The following is a 15,616-nucleotide window of genomic DNA, read 5'->3' on the forward strand; positions in this document are numbered from 1 at the left end:
AAAAAGAGAACAGCCCCAAAACAGACCTAGGGAAAGCAGACTAACAAATAAAGATAAAAGCCAAAATTAATGAGAGAAAAGGGGAGAACAGCAGAATTAATAAATAAACTCACAGCTGCTTTTTTGAAAAAACTAAAATCCTCTAAAATAGATAGAGTGGCATGTGTAATCAAGAAAATGAGAGAGCAGAAACACAACTGAAAATCAGGAATGAAAGAGGCTATGAAACCATAAATACTGAAGACACTTAGATGTGTGAAGATAAAATGTAGGATTCTGCGTTAATGAACAGGATGAAAGGGATGATTTTCTAAGGAAAACATAAATTACCAAAATTGATCCCAAATGCAGCAGAGCACTTAAAGAAAATCACAGTAGAACTTTGCCTTAAGATGATGCCATAGGTCTCTACCCAAAATCATCGAAAGGAGGTGTTCAAACAAATGCTTGTTCACAAATGTTTATAGCAGCACTATTCACAATGATCAAAAGGTGGAAAACCCCCAAATATCCATCAAATCTTCAGACCACCTATTAAAGGATGCAATTGTACCAAGTAAACCCGTATCCAGATGAGTCCAGAGAGATCTGGAAGAAAAACCCACCACCATCAATTCAGGCTGGTTCCAGGGTGGCAGAAGTTAGTCACCTTAGAAAGTCTATTTGTGTACCCCACCATCTAAATGGATCGGAGCAGATAAACCTAAGACTCCATCAGTAAAGGCCAAAACATTCGTTAGAAACGCTAGGTACAATGGGAAGAGAAGGCTGTGCCCTTAATGTGATAAAGAAATGGACACGTCACCTCACAAACTCTTCACAGAACTCTTGAAGAAAGAGGCTCCCAGTAGTGTCTTCTATTTTTTCTATTCGTTTTTTAATGTGTCTTCTGCTTTTTCACTGGTCATTGGCATGTGTCTTGACAATGTGTCCATCTGGGAGCAGAGAGCTGGGCATGAGGTCTGCACTGAACTTGGAAACCTGCACCAAGTGAGTTTCCCTAAATCTCTGAAGCCCATGGCACACTGAGCGTGAGTGCTGCGTGGGGTGTGTGGTCCTCCAGATGGGTCACGCCCCCTTCTATCTCTTTTCAGTGAAGCCTTCCGGTAAATGCCTGTTGCCGATAGTACTTCATCGATGTCACCAGCTTGGTTTAAAGCCTATCCTGGAAGTGCTAGCCAACTCAACAAGGCAGGATAGTCAATAGTCTGGGTTAATAATAAAGAGGTGGGAAACCTTCAATCAGTTTCCTAGGGGGCTGTCAATCAGTGTAATTTATGATAGCCACAATAAGGAAACAAATGTTTTTTTGGATAGAGTCATTGTATCATAGAAACCCCAAGAGAACTTATGAAGATCCATCCAGGTATTCAAGATGGTTACAATGTGAAAACACAAAACCAACAATAGCTTTCCACAGACTGGCAATAACCAGTGAGAAGGTATATTAGAAAAAAGAATTAATTCACAAGAGCAATGAGAACAAAAACTTAAAAGGCTTCAGAGGGGAAAAAATGTAAGACACATGCAGGACTTAAAAAAATACGAAACTGTTGAAGGACAAAAAATGACATGGATAAGTGGAGAGATGTCCCGCTTGCTGAGTGTAAAGACCCAATAATGTAAAAATGTCAGTTTCCTCCAGATGAATCCATACATTTTAATTCCAATACCAATCAATACGGCGATCAAATTTTCTTCACGGGGTGAAGAAGAACTGAATAAAATTGGTCTCAAGTTAATGTGGGAGAAAGCATATTTGGAGTTTGCCAGGATTTTATGAGCAGAGTGGTTGGGGGCAAGGAATTGAAGTGCGCTGTGAAATAACGATAACTATTAAGTTACACTATGTTGTCCTACAAGCTAACCAAAGTGCATATTAGCTTTGAGTATAATTGAGGTGTTGTTTCCTTTTCCTATGGCATACAAGCATAATGAACTGGGTTGTCTGTTTCTTATATCAAATAAAAGCCATTCCTGGGAGTCTACAATCTCTCACAATTATACAGAGCTTGTTTGTTATAAGATGTCCATGGCAGAAATCTTTGACTTGCTTTTTAAAATTGGAAAGAATCAAAATGTGTGCATCAATCAGGGTCTACCACCATGGTAACTGATTGTAATACGAGACCCAAGTCTTCAGTCCTTCCTTTGCTGAAACTTTGCAGTGATGGAGGAGGGATAACATCCCCACCCTGGGCTCGACTATGTGACTTGCTGTGTCCCACGGAATGTGATCCTGGCAGAGACCTGAATCGACCTTAACAACACAAGCTGCCATGTCTTCACCATGCTCAGATGTATGAGTTACCTATTGCTGTGTAACAAATGACCACAAACAGCAGCTGAAAACGATCATGTACCATCTCACAATTTCTGTAGTCTGGAATTTGAGGAACAGTGTAACCAGGATCTCTGCTTAGGGCCTGGCAAAGCTGCAGTTGAGTTGTCACCTGGGCAGCATTCTTTTTTGCAGCTTAAGGACCTCTTCCAAGCTCCCGTGGTTGTTGGTAGAATTCAGTTCCTTGCAGCTGTAGGACCCATGGCAGCTTGCTTCTTCAAAGCCAGTAGCAACAGGAGAAAGAGAGAGAGATGCTGGAAGTCTTTAATTTGAGGATGATCTGGGCTCTTTTCATCAGGACCCACCTGATTAGGTCAGGCCCACCCAGGGTAATCTCCCCTCTGATTAACTCAAAGTCAACTGAGTAGGGACCTTCATTACATCTGCAAAAATCCCTTGGCCTTTGCCACAATCTGTGTGTTAAAGAAAGTCACAGGTAATGGCTGCATTCAAGAGGAGTGGACTATACCAAGGAACTCACTGAGGGCCAACCTGGGGTGTGTCTGCCATACCAGGCTACCTCTGTTCTCAGCAGGTTGTCCAGGCCATCCCAGCTAGATCAGCTCACAGCTAGCCAACCCCAGACAAGATTAACAAATCGACCACTCCAATCATGCGAGAGCAATATATTGTTTTATATATGTATACTGTTATATATTGCAATATACTGGTCTATATACACTGCTCTGTATTGCAATATACTGCTATATATATTGTTTTATATTTCAATATAGTGTTCTATATGGCAGTATACTATTCTATATATTATATATACTGTTACATATTGTAGTATACTGTTATATACAAGGTCGGATAATTAAGTTTGCAAAGTTAATTATCCAACCTCGTATATACTGTTATATATTGCAATACACTGTTATATATACTGTTCTATATTTCAATATACTGTTTTATATATATATATACATATATACACATATACTGTTATATATGGCTATATATGGTTATATATTGCAATATACTGTTATAAATTGCAATATATTGTTTTGTATATATACTGTTGTATATTCTATATACTGTTATATATATACTTTATACATTGCAATATACTGTTACACATATTCTATTATATATTGCAATATATTGTTAGATATATACTGTTCTATATTGTAATATACTGTTTTATATATATACTGTTATACTTTGTAATATTCTGTTATGTATATATCCTATTATATATTGCAGTATACTGTTAAATATATATATTCTCTATTGCAGGGCAGTATACATACTGCTATATGACACTGAGGTATTGCAATGCTTGTTACACAGCATTATACGGCAGCTTATGACTGAAACACCTTGCCCGAATCAGAGTCTCTGCAGGAAAGAGATGGTGCGTGCACACTAGGAAATTGAGGGAAGTTTAATAAAGGCCTATGTTTTTTTTACAAATGTTTCGGCAACTTGAGAAAACACAAGGGGATGGCCTAGTACCCCAGGATAGGTACCTCCTGATCTCCTCCCGCCTCCAATCTCCTACAAGAGCTCCTCATTGACCAAACCCAATGGAAACCAAGAAACAAGAAGTCACGTGGGTTAGCCTCAGCAGGCCAGAGCAGAGCAGCAAATGGTGGAGGGAGGTCCCCGGGGGGAAGACAGACTTTATCCAGCATTGGTGCCTATGGATGCAAGATCGGATACACACGTGCACACACACACACGCACATGCACAAGCACACACACGTGCGCGCGCACATGCACAGGGATTATCATGGAGATACTAAAAAGACTGGGGCTGCCTTACACACGTAAATAGAAAGCCACCGGCTTCTGTTGCTAAGGGAACAAGGCAAGATCTGAAGCAGAATGTGCACTAGGCTCCTATTTGTGTAAAGTCACACACGTGTACACCCTCCTGTTACCTGGGGTGGGGAGTAAACGGGCTGAAAGGCAGCAGAGCACGGACCACCGGGGATCAAAGCCTGGTTTACCACCAGCCGGCGATGTGAACTTGAGTGAGTACCTTGAACTCTGTGTCAGTTCCCACATGTGTGAACTCGTGAGGCCTGGCCCTGGGCGCTGGTGAAGATTAAACAAGGCTCTGACAGAAGCACTTAGAGCAGCACCTAGCGTCTCAATATGCACGAGTTTAATACGTACTGAACACACTTCTGTATTCTTTGCATTCTTTTGTGACGAGCATGCAAAAGATAATAAGATGGAGATAAATAAAGTCTGTGGGGAATAAAGTTTAAAAATGAGCAACGAAAGCACAGTTGTACTGGAAGGACAAGTAATGATTTGTGGTTAGTCCAATGTATATAATTTGGGGTGAGGAAGGCTTTCTTAGCAAGAAACCGAAGGCAGAAAGTATAAAAGGAAGAGGGATAAATTAGGCTACATGAAAATTAAAACACCGTGAGCAAAAATAGAAAGCAAATGAGAAACCTAGAAAAATATTAAAACATAAATGGCAAAGTTAATATCCCCAATTGATAAAAGCATCTTATATGTTCATAAGGAAAAACATTGGTACCCTTCATAAAAAAACAAAAACAAGGCAAATCATCAGAATAAACAATTCACAAAAGCAATGAAAAATGGCCAAAATGAGATGTGATGATCAACATGAGACACTATGTTCTACATATTAGGTCAGCAGAACTAGAAAGGTTAATAATACCCACTCCCGGGACAAAGTGGGGCACCTCCTGCTCCCTGGGAAGAGTATAAAGTGCTCAGACTCTCAATAAGTGCTTTGGCAACAAGTCCCAGAAGCTTCTTTTCAACTGACCACTTACAAAACCATCAGAGGTTTAGAACAAGGATTGCTCTTAACAAAACAACCTTACAAAGCCTTAAATGATAGGTGGCTGCTTAAATAAAGTTGGATATTCAAAAAGTAAACCATAGAATGATCGTATGATTTGTCAGTTCCGTTCCTAGGTATATATCCCAAAGAATTGAAAACAGGTGTTCAAACAAATAAGTATACACTTGTGTTCATAGCAGCAAGACTTACAATGGCCAAAAAGTGGAAACAGCGCAAATGTCCATCAATGGATGATGGACAAACAGATGTGGCCCATCCACACACAGGAGTGTCACTCGGCCGTGAAAAGGAGGGAGGTGCTGACACTCGCCATGTGGATGGACCTTGAACAGAGTGCTCATGAGAAGCCAGACACACAGGCCACACAATGTGTGATTCCACTTACGGGAAATGTCCAGAACAGGCGCGTCCACAGACAGGACATGGGTTAGCGGTTGTTGGGGGCTGGGGAGGGGGTGGGGGTGACTGCTGATGGGGAACAGGTGTCTGTTCTGGCATTTGATAGTGGAGGTGGTTGCACGACTCTGTAAATATGCTAAAAAAAACATTGAATTGTATATTTTAAAATGTTTAAGTTTATGGTATTTGAATTTTACTTTAATCAAAAAAGAAAATAAATAAACTCAGTTATATCGGCGAACAATACAGCTATAAAAAATTGTCAAAAAGATGGATAGCTACTAGCTTCAAAATGTTCACAATACCACAAACAGCATTTCAGCTCCCTATTTGTAAAATGGGTATATTCGTATCCCTAAGATCTGTATGAAAAGAGCCGGAATTATCATGGGTCAAAATAAGAGAGGTCCAAGTCCCTTCATAGGATGTTGGAACCAGAAAAGGACATGAAAAGCCTGGGGACACACAGGTCAAGTCTACACCATGTGACAGTGTCGGACCAGCCATCATTTCTCAGTTGTAACAAACGCCCAGTGAGGGGAAACCGGCACGGAACGAGGGGACTCTGTCTAATCTTTGCAACTTGACTGCACGTCCAAAATTATTCAAAAATAAGAAGTTCAATTGTTTTAGGGGAGAGAACTGCTGATTCCTGTTCTAAGAAAGGAAATTACCAATGAGTAAATTTTCTCCATTATACTTTCCAGTGTTTTCTAGTTATTTCTGACTCTGACGATGTATGCCTTTCTGAATCCGAAAAAAATGCTCACTTTTCAGTGCAGGCTGTAGACAAGGTATGAGGCCATTTTTTGTAAACTTCTTTAATATGTATGTACAATGATTTTACACGCATATACACATCAGCATGTCGGAAATCTCACAAGTGTTTTCTCTAAAAGGATGAGATGAGTATTTTTTGTTGTGGTAGTGATGGATTCCATTTTACTACAATTTGGCAGCACAGACACACAGCATTTGTGTAATAAAAAATAATAATGGGATTTATTTTTCCACCATCAAAACTTTCTTCATGGCATTATGCGAATTTGCCCAATGACCTTTTCCAATACCCACAATAATTGATCCTTAATCAAATATTCAAATGGGTGCTTCAAGGAAAGACACAGTGATTTGGCAACTTTGATGATAAATACTATTTCTTTGCCTTGCCCCCTCATTGTTTCCCCAGTACCCCCTCCCTTTTTGCAGCCCCGATGCCGCCCCCATCACAGGAGTCTTGCAAATATCTTTTGGTTTTAAGAGTTCCCTGGGGAAGCCTTGTTCTAAATGAGGTGTAAAAATCTAAGCGGCACACACACACACAAAAAATAGCGTGAGGTTGAAATCAATATTCTCTTCACAGCTCCATCGATTAACAACCATATTCTTCATTTATTAATTATGAAGGGGGTTTCGGAGCCACTGTCTCCTTCTTTCCCTATGACACGGTGGCCTTCCCCAATCTCTTCCCCCAACCCTGCCCCCTCAGCTACCTCCCAGGTCTGGGGCCTGTGGACCCCTGTCCTCAGAGTCCCCATCCCTGGGAAAAGAGGAGGCAGCTGCACCTGCCCCCACCTGCTGGTTCACCCAGGAGCAGAGAGTTTTGGAATCGACCTTGCAGCAAATTATTCTATTTCTTTGCTCCTTTGCTAATTTTTTTTTCTTCTGTCTTCTCCGCTAGAACATAAGCTCCGTGTGGGACCCTGCCTGCTTTCTCCCTGCTGTGTTTCTAAGGCTGGGCACATGTGCTCAATAAAGATTTGCTGAGTGATGGAGCAGGCGGAGACAGAAAAGAGGGCAGCCAGGGAGGAGCTGTGGGGAGAAGAGTCATAAAGAGAGCTCCAGCCATAGTAAATTCTTGTCACTTGGCCCATGGAAGTCTTGTCATGGCCACCACATTAGTGGCAGCTGTCTTTGGCTCTGGGCTTTCCTGGCATCACCCTCCCTGTGTGGGCTTCTGTTTGCTCATCTGTAAAATGGCACCTTGTTTAGATGAGGTGGTCCCTCATGTTAGCCCTTGTCTGAGTTTAACCTGGTTGCACATATGAGGGTGAAATGTCCTCAGTTTGGGAACTCATGGAGCAGGCAGCAGGTCAGATTCACCTTATTCCCAGAATGTATCATCAGGATGGCCTGGAAGTGACCACAGAAAATACTTAGTGTGAACATGAATGGATGGGTGAATTGATAAACAGATGGGTGGGTGGGTGGATGGACAGTAGATGGAAGGGGAATGAATGAGTAGATGGGTAGAAAGGTGTTTGAATGGGTAGATGACTGGAAGTGTTGATGAATGAATGGGTGTGTAAATGGATGGGTGGATAGGTTGGTACATGAATATGTGGATGGGTGGAAAGGTGAATGGATGAGAGAAAGGATGAGTAGATGACTAAAAGGATAGATAAATGGGATAAATGGATGCATGGATGGATGGATGAGTTGGTGAATACATGAGTAGGTGGATGGATGGATGGATGGATGGATGGATGGATGGATGGACGAGTCATTGGATATCTTGGTGAACATGTGTCTTGTTGACTGGGTGGATTGCAAAAAGTATTAATAAATGGATGCATGGATGGATGGATGACTTGGTGAATGCATGGTTTGGTAAATGGATGGATATATGGATAGATGCCTAGATGGGTGAATGGATAGGTAGATAAATTAATCGGTGTGTAATGTGTGGGAGAGTGGATAGACAAATGGGGGTAAAAGTGGGTGGATAGATGGATGAATAAATGGATGGAGGATGGATGGATGGATAGGAACATGAATGGGTAAATCAATGACTGGATGAGTGGTTGAATGAATGGGTGGATGAGTCATTGGGTACGTTGGTGAATGTACAGCTCAATGACTGTGGGTAAATGCGTGGATAGTTAAATGCACAAGTGTCTTGGTGAAAAGGCAGATGGAACATAGGTTGGTGAGTGAATCAATGGGTAGGTGGCTGAAGGGATATATGGATGGGCAAGTTGATGAGTGAGTGGGTGAATGGGCATCTGGGTAGATGAACAAACAGGCTTAAGTGGGATTATTTTGCACAGGTTACCTGTACAGCCTCTAAGCTTTCTGGAATTCCCTTCCCAGTATTTATTTTACCTGCACAGGTGCTGTGGAAGGAAATCTGGAGCTGGCTCAGGAGTGTCCAGTGTTCTCTACAGAGAATGGTACACAGGGTCCTGGATGAAGGGGAGACTTACAGAAGAGTGCTACAAGAAACAGAAATAACAACTGGACTTGGAGCTGTGAGCAGGCCCAGGCCTGGGGGATGAAGGATAGGACTTCCAGCAAAGAGGGATTTTGAGGGGAGTGTCTTCCACCAGCCTGGCCTCATTTCCGAGGGACCCCCTAACACCTGGAGCTGGCCGCCACCTTCCAGAACTCCAACAGCCTCTGGTTGCCCTGCTCTGCCCACTCTGCACCTCCCACCTTCCCTGACCTGTCTGTGCCCATGTCCCAGTCCTTTTCTCCACATTGCTGAAGGAGAGGGGGCAGCTCCAGGCAGGCTGCTGGGGTGCAGAGCCGCAGCAAGGCTGTCAGCTTGGATGGCGGAGAGGGGTGCCTCCACCGAGGTCGATGGGAGTGGGGCCCAGGCTGTGGTTTACACTGAATCCACGAAAATCACCGAAGCTTGAAAAGTGCTCAATACACCATCGATCGCTCTCTGCTGATCGACACCACAGCAGCGGGCTGGGAACAAGGGCAGGCAGCTCCCCCCAGCAGAAGCCCATGCATGACCAGGACGCAGGACCACAGTGGCTGTGCGCCTGAGCCCACCCACCCAGGCTCCAGTCCTGGGGACTGGGGACAACTTCCCTTTGGTGTGCCTGCAGACTTTAAAATCCCTCCCCAGCTGTCTGGGAGACAATGGAATTAAGACAGAAAACCAGGCTCTTCCAGTACCGGAGCTGTGTGACCCCGAGTGTGTTTTTGAACCTCTCTGGGCTTCAGTTGTCTTCTCTGTAAAGTGGGTGTTGTAACAACACCTGGCTTCCTTAGTGTCTCTCAATTCTGCATTTCTTTCCATCTCTTGGTGACTCCTTTTTCTTCTCAGCTGGTGGAAGGGGTTTCAAACTCAGAGAACAGCATGTGCAAAGGTTTGGAGGCTGGTGCCACGTGGGCATTCAGGGAAGAAGGACAAGTGGCTGCGACCTGTCTTTGAAAGGAGGGTGAGAGGGGAAGAATTAGGTCTGCAATGCTTGGTGCAGCTTTGCTATTGAATCCCGGAGGTAATAGGGGTGACATGAGTAGATTAGCATCTTTCCCCCCAAAGCTATGCCTCTTATGTCTGCCCCCATCTTCCCCCCCACCCCCTCAGGGCCCATGGGCCACCACTTCCTGTTCTCCTCCTTCAGAAGTCCCTCCCTGGCCAACCCTACTCTAGCTCCCCAGAGACCCTTCAAGTCCAAATCTGAATTTGCCCCTCCCCTGCTCTAAGCCCCCCATAGTTCCCAATACCAATCCAGGCACCTGGGCCTGATGGCCCACAAAGCCTGTGACCTGTCCCACTGCGTCTCTAGCCACACTCCTGCCAGCCTGCCAGTCTGCCCCAGCATGTGCTATCCTCCTGCCTGGAGTTCTGTCTCACCCAACATGCCTGCTAAACCCCTCCGCACCCTCTAAGCCCCCTGCCCCGGGCCCACCTGGGCGCATCTCCCCGACACCTCCAGCCCTGCGGTCTGCTTGGCATGTGTCGGTCTGTGCCCGCAGCCCAGGACGGGGGGCTGTATGGGCTTGGGCACGTAGGGGCCGGCCGTGCGTTTGGCGGTTAGACAAGGAGTTTGAGGTAGAGGATGAGGCCTGTGAAGCAGACCGGGAGGGGGTCCTGGGGACACAGAGCCAGAACCTCCCCTCAAGAGCCAGGGAAACTGAGGCGCAGCTGGGGGTCTTGCTTCCCTCAGCTCCCTCTTGCCTTTGAGCCCAGCCCCCCACACCCACATACCTAGCATGGTTCCCCAACCCCATTCTGAAGAGGGAAAAAGGAGAGAAAAGGGAGTGAGACCAGTGGCTCCCTCCCTCAACTCTTTTCACCAGACTCTCCTTTCTGGACTCCTCTGGGGGGACTCCTCCCCTCACACCCCCCCCACCCCATGACCCACACCTGAGCCCTGCAAGCAGGGTGGGGGGACGCCCCTCTCTACCCCCACATCCTTCTCCCCAAAGGTCAGGGAGCTGATTTCATTCCCATGTATCTCTCACACCTCAGTGATTAATAATTAAAGAAAATGCATTTCTTTGGGGGCCCGGGATAATTCAGAAATAACTACAGCATTTGTATGTGGCTGGAGGGCTGGGGACGCCTGAGGAAGAGAGAGCCTGGAGGGGGTGTAGGTCTGAGATTCCAGCAGCCATGATAACACTAAAAAGTCATTTCTAAGTCATAGTAATAGCAGCAACCACAAGAATAGCTTACTGGGGACTTGCTCTGCATCACGGGGTACTGTGCTTGTGAGAAGTGAAGGATCTCACTGTCTGCAATTTCAGATGAGGAAACTGAGGCCCAAATCAGGGGAAGTGACTTGCCCAAGATCACACAATTAGGTTTCAGACTACGGGGGCCATGCCCCACACCTGGGACTCTGCCCAGGATCCCTCCTGACATCTTCCCTTCAACTGGGGTCTTGAGTCCTACATGGGCTGGGATGGGGGGTGCTTGACCCCACTGGGGTCTGTTCACTGCTCCAGATATGCTTCACAGAAGTGGGTGAGGTCAAAGTCACTGAGGTATACCCACACTCACAGCAACACGATTCACAACGGCCAAGTTGTGGACACAAACCAAGTGTCCATGGGCAGATGAATGGACACACACAGCGTGGCCCAGCCAATTAGCCATGAAAAGGAGGGGGTCACTGACACTCGCCACAACGTGGATGGACCCTGAGGACATTATACTCAGTGAAGTAAGCCAGTCACAGAAGGACAAACACTGTGTGATCCCACTCACAGGAGGTCCCCAGAGGAGTCAGATTCATAGAGACAGAGAGTAGATGGTGGGGCGAGGGGCTGGGTGAGGGCTGGGGAGTTAGTGCTTAATGGGGACAGAGTGTCAGTTTGGAGAGATGGAAAGTCCTCGAGAGGGACAGTGGGGAAAGTGTGAATGTGCTTAATGCCACTGAGCTGTGTACTTAAAAACGGTTAAGATGGTGAATACTATGTTCTGTATATTTTACTACAATGCAAAAAAATACATTATTTTAAAAAGGCGTGAAACCTTGATACCTACTACAACATGGATGGACCTTGAACACACGGCGCTCATGAGAGAAGCCAGACACACAAGGCCATACAATGTGTGATTCCACTTATGGGAAATGTCCAGAACAGACACATCCACAGACAGGACGTGGGTTCATGGTTGTTGGGGGCTGAGGAGGCGGTGGGGGTGATGCTGATGGGGACGTTGCTTATTTTGGGGAAGATAATAATATTGGAGCGCCCATTTAGCTCAGTTGGTTAGAGCGCAGTGCTCTTAACAAGGTTGCTGGTTCGATCCCCACACGGGCCACTCTGAGCTGCGCCCTCCACAACTAGATTGAAACAACTACTTGAGTTGGAGCTGATGGAGTCCTGGAAAAACACACTTAAGTAAATAAAAATAAAAGTTAAAAAAATTTTTTTAATGTTTAGGAACTAGATAATAGTAATGATCGCACACACTGGGAATGTGCTAAATTGTACACTTTAAAATGGTGAATTTTATGTTATTTGGGTTTCACCCCAATTAAAAAGAAAATTGTACAACAGGAATGAAGCAGACCCTCCCCATCACTGGGCATCTATGCTTTGGTGACACTGGCTCCCCACTGGGTAACAAACTTCAAATGCTTTTTATCCAGTGCAGACACGCAGGGGTGTGGTCTCTGTTATCCACATCCTCATCCCCGATGGATTCCAGCCTGTTACACTCACCCTTGCTATTTTGCCATTTGCCAGAACAAAGTGTGCTGGGATTAGTCTTGCTGTCCAAGTGGCAGGGAGGATTGATAAATAGTGGATGTCTCTTCTGTGGGAGGAATGTTGGGTGGCTATTAAATGTGATGGAGGAGGGAAAATTGTAATGATGTAGAAGGATTCACATGGGATAAAATGAAAGACACAAACCACATGGGGTCACATGTGGCCACTTTGGTGAAGCCCCAGGCCTCTGTCAAGATGTTCCTGGGTCCTAGCCCAGAGCCAGTTATACCCAGCAATTCCTGGGACCCTGGAGAAGACCATCCTCATATCTTCCTCCTTCTATCTATGTCCACCTTGTAATGAGTCAAATGTTCCCCTCCAAAAGTCATGTCAACCTGGAACCTCAGAAAGTGGACATATTTGTAAATACTGCCTTTGCAGATGTCATTAGTTAACACGAGGTTGTACTAAATCAGGGTGACCCCTAAATCCAATGACGAGTATCCTTATAAAAAGAGGAGACACACAGAGACACAGAGAGAAGAAGGGCATGGGACAAGGAGGCAGAGATTGGAGTGATGCAGCCACAAGCCAAGGAATGCAAGGACTGCCAACAACCACCGAGGCTGGGATAGGCATGAAGAACCCTCTCTCAAGCCTCTGAGCCTCTAGTGGGAGAGCTGTGGCCCTGCCCACACTTTGATCTCAGGCTCTAGTCCCCAGAACTGTGCGAGGATAAATCTGTTGTTTAACCCTCCTGGTGTGTGATATTTTGTTACAGCAGCCCAGGAAACTCATATACCACCAATCTTGGAAGAAGGAAGAGAAATGGAGGAAAGTGCAGGGGGGAGTGCTATGAAAAACCCATTGGATTTGAAATCAACAATGCAGAGGAATGGAAAGCAGAAAGTGGAGATGGAGGCAGGAGGGGAAAGTAGGAGGAAGAGTGAGAAGACAGAGAAGAGGGTGGGGGAGGAGAAGGGCCTCATTTTCCCGCTTCATCATCTGTGAAATGGGGTAAGTCACACAATGCACCGGACTTTGAAGAACCGATGCACAAAATACATGCAAAGCTCTTAGCGCCTTGTCTGGCTCACTGGAAATGGTCCACGAACTGGGGAGCAGAAAGAGTGGGAACCTCCTGTAACAGATGCCATCCCTGAGCTGGTGACTTCCCCTCTGGGACCTCAGCGTCCCCAACTAAGAACAAAACATGGTTGAGGCCCACCGAGAAACCACTCACAGAGTTCTGCCTGTCTAAAAGGTACCATCATTACCCCACGTTACAGGTGAGGATTCTGAGGCTCAGAGAGACTAGCCCACATGCCCAAGGCCACTCAGCTAGTGGGTGGTGGGGATAGGATTCTAACTTGGGGCTTTTGGCCCCTGCGCCCACCTCTGGGATGAATCCAGACACTCACTGACTCCCCTGGCTAGGATGTTGGGAGATTTTAAGGGCAATGGTCCAGCAGGCAGGAAGCACTGTGTGAATGTGAGCTGTTGTTGTTGTTAGTATTATTATTATTGTTGTTATATTATATGATTGAAGGGAGCGGGATGGGAGGAGGTGGCGGGTGGTGAGGGCACCCGAGCCCCTCCCTTAAGCCCTTTTCCCAGCTTATTAAGCTCCTCTGGCCGCGGCGATCGATGGCCACTGGGCGCCTGCTGCAGCATCCCAACCGGCCGCGGGCTGCGCATGCGCGCGGGCGCCGGATTGATCGCGGCAATCTCCGCTCCATCACCGTGCCGGCCCCGCCCCTCCTCCCCGGCCCGCGTTGCCCGGCAACCGCAGCTCGGAGCGCCCCCATTGGCCGGCGGCGAGCCGGACTTCTGGGCGGCGTGGTCAGTTGGTCAGCGCGGCCGCGGCGTGGCCGGGGGCCTGGCTCCGGGCTCTGGTCGATGCCGCCTCCCATCTGACCTTTCCCTGCGCAGGGAGGGGGCTGTGGGTGGAAAGGGGGCTCAGGAGGATGGAGCAACCGGCAGGTCTTGGAAAAAAGTTTATTGACCCGTTTCTTATCTCGGGTACGCACGGCTTCCTGCGGTGGGGGCGACTGAATGGCTGGGGTGGGGGGTGAGGAGGCGGCGAGGACCCTGTTCCCCTGCTCTCTCGCTCCCCAGCTCGCATGGGGCTGCATCTAGGAGTTCTACCTGGCCACCTTCCTGGGCTAGCTGGTCCCATTCCCTAACTGGGAAAAACCAATACTCTGAAGGGCTCAGTGACTTGTCCAAGTCAAAGGATTTATAGGGTGGAGGTGGGCCTGGTACCCAAAAGGTGTGGCTCAGAGGCTTCCGATTCTCTCTGCCACATCAGGCCCACCACTAACCACCCCCATCAAAGAAAGCCAAAACATTTACCCAGTGTTCACAGGGTCCCACTGCCTATGGCCCACAATCCTACAAGGGACAATGACTTAAATTAAAATGTCAGGTTGACATTAAAGGGCTTGGGGATACTGTGGTGTCTTCATGCCTAAACAGCACCCTCTCCCACAGAAGTCCACAGAGTGGCAGGCCCCGACCCAAGGTGACAGATTTCAAAAAAGACACTGGTTATTTCGAAGGGGGGATGGTGCCATGTCCTAAACCTTCCAGCTTAGTAAAAACAAAATCTCAAAGGCCCCAACAACTATTTGGGTTTATTAAAACTGAGTTTTGTCAAAGAAAAACTTATTTCAAAAGTAAAGAGGCTGTTTATAATAAAACAGTAGGATTCCCTCTGTGGGGCCAAAAATATTTCTTCCATCTTTAGGTGTGAAAACAAGATGGAGTCATTTGATGCAAAAATTTTGTGTACATGATAGTTTTAATATGTGTGCTAAGTCCAGTGCTAAGAGATTTATTTAAATGATCTCAATCTCCCCCCCCCCCAAATCAACATGGCTTTACAGAGGAGGAAAACAGTGCAGTTCTCTCACCACTTTAAAGGAAATAGAAAAGGAAAAACTGTCAGACACAGCTCCCCCACCTTAAATCAGCTGTGGTCATTTTGTCCAGAGATCGCTGGCCTCTGTGCCACGCACAGACATGTTGTACAGAGTTGCAGTCTTCATGTCACCCCCCCCAAAAAAATGTTGTCATTTATTTTATTTTTCACAGAATGCCGCACCTGGGGAGTCCCCAGTCTCCCTCCGTGGCTTTTGCATTTCCAATTCTTAACAGCTGAGAAAAGCGGC

This window comes from Rhinolophus sinicus, chromosome 15 (genome assembly GCF_057876585.1).
Source record: "Rhinolophus sinicus isolate RSI-liver-muscle chromosome 15, RSI-T2T, whole genome shotgun sequence".
Lineage (NCBI taxonomy): Eukaryota > Metazoa > Chordata > Mammalia > Chiroptera > Rhinolophidae > Rhinolophus > Rhinolophus sinicus.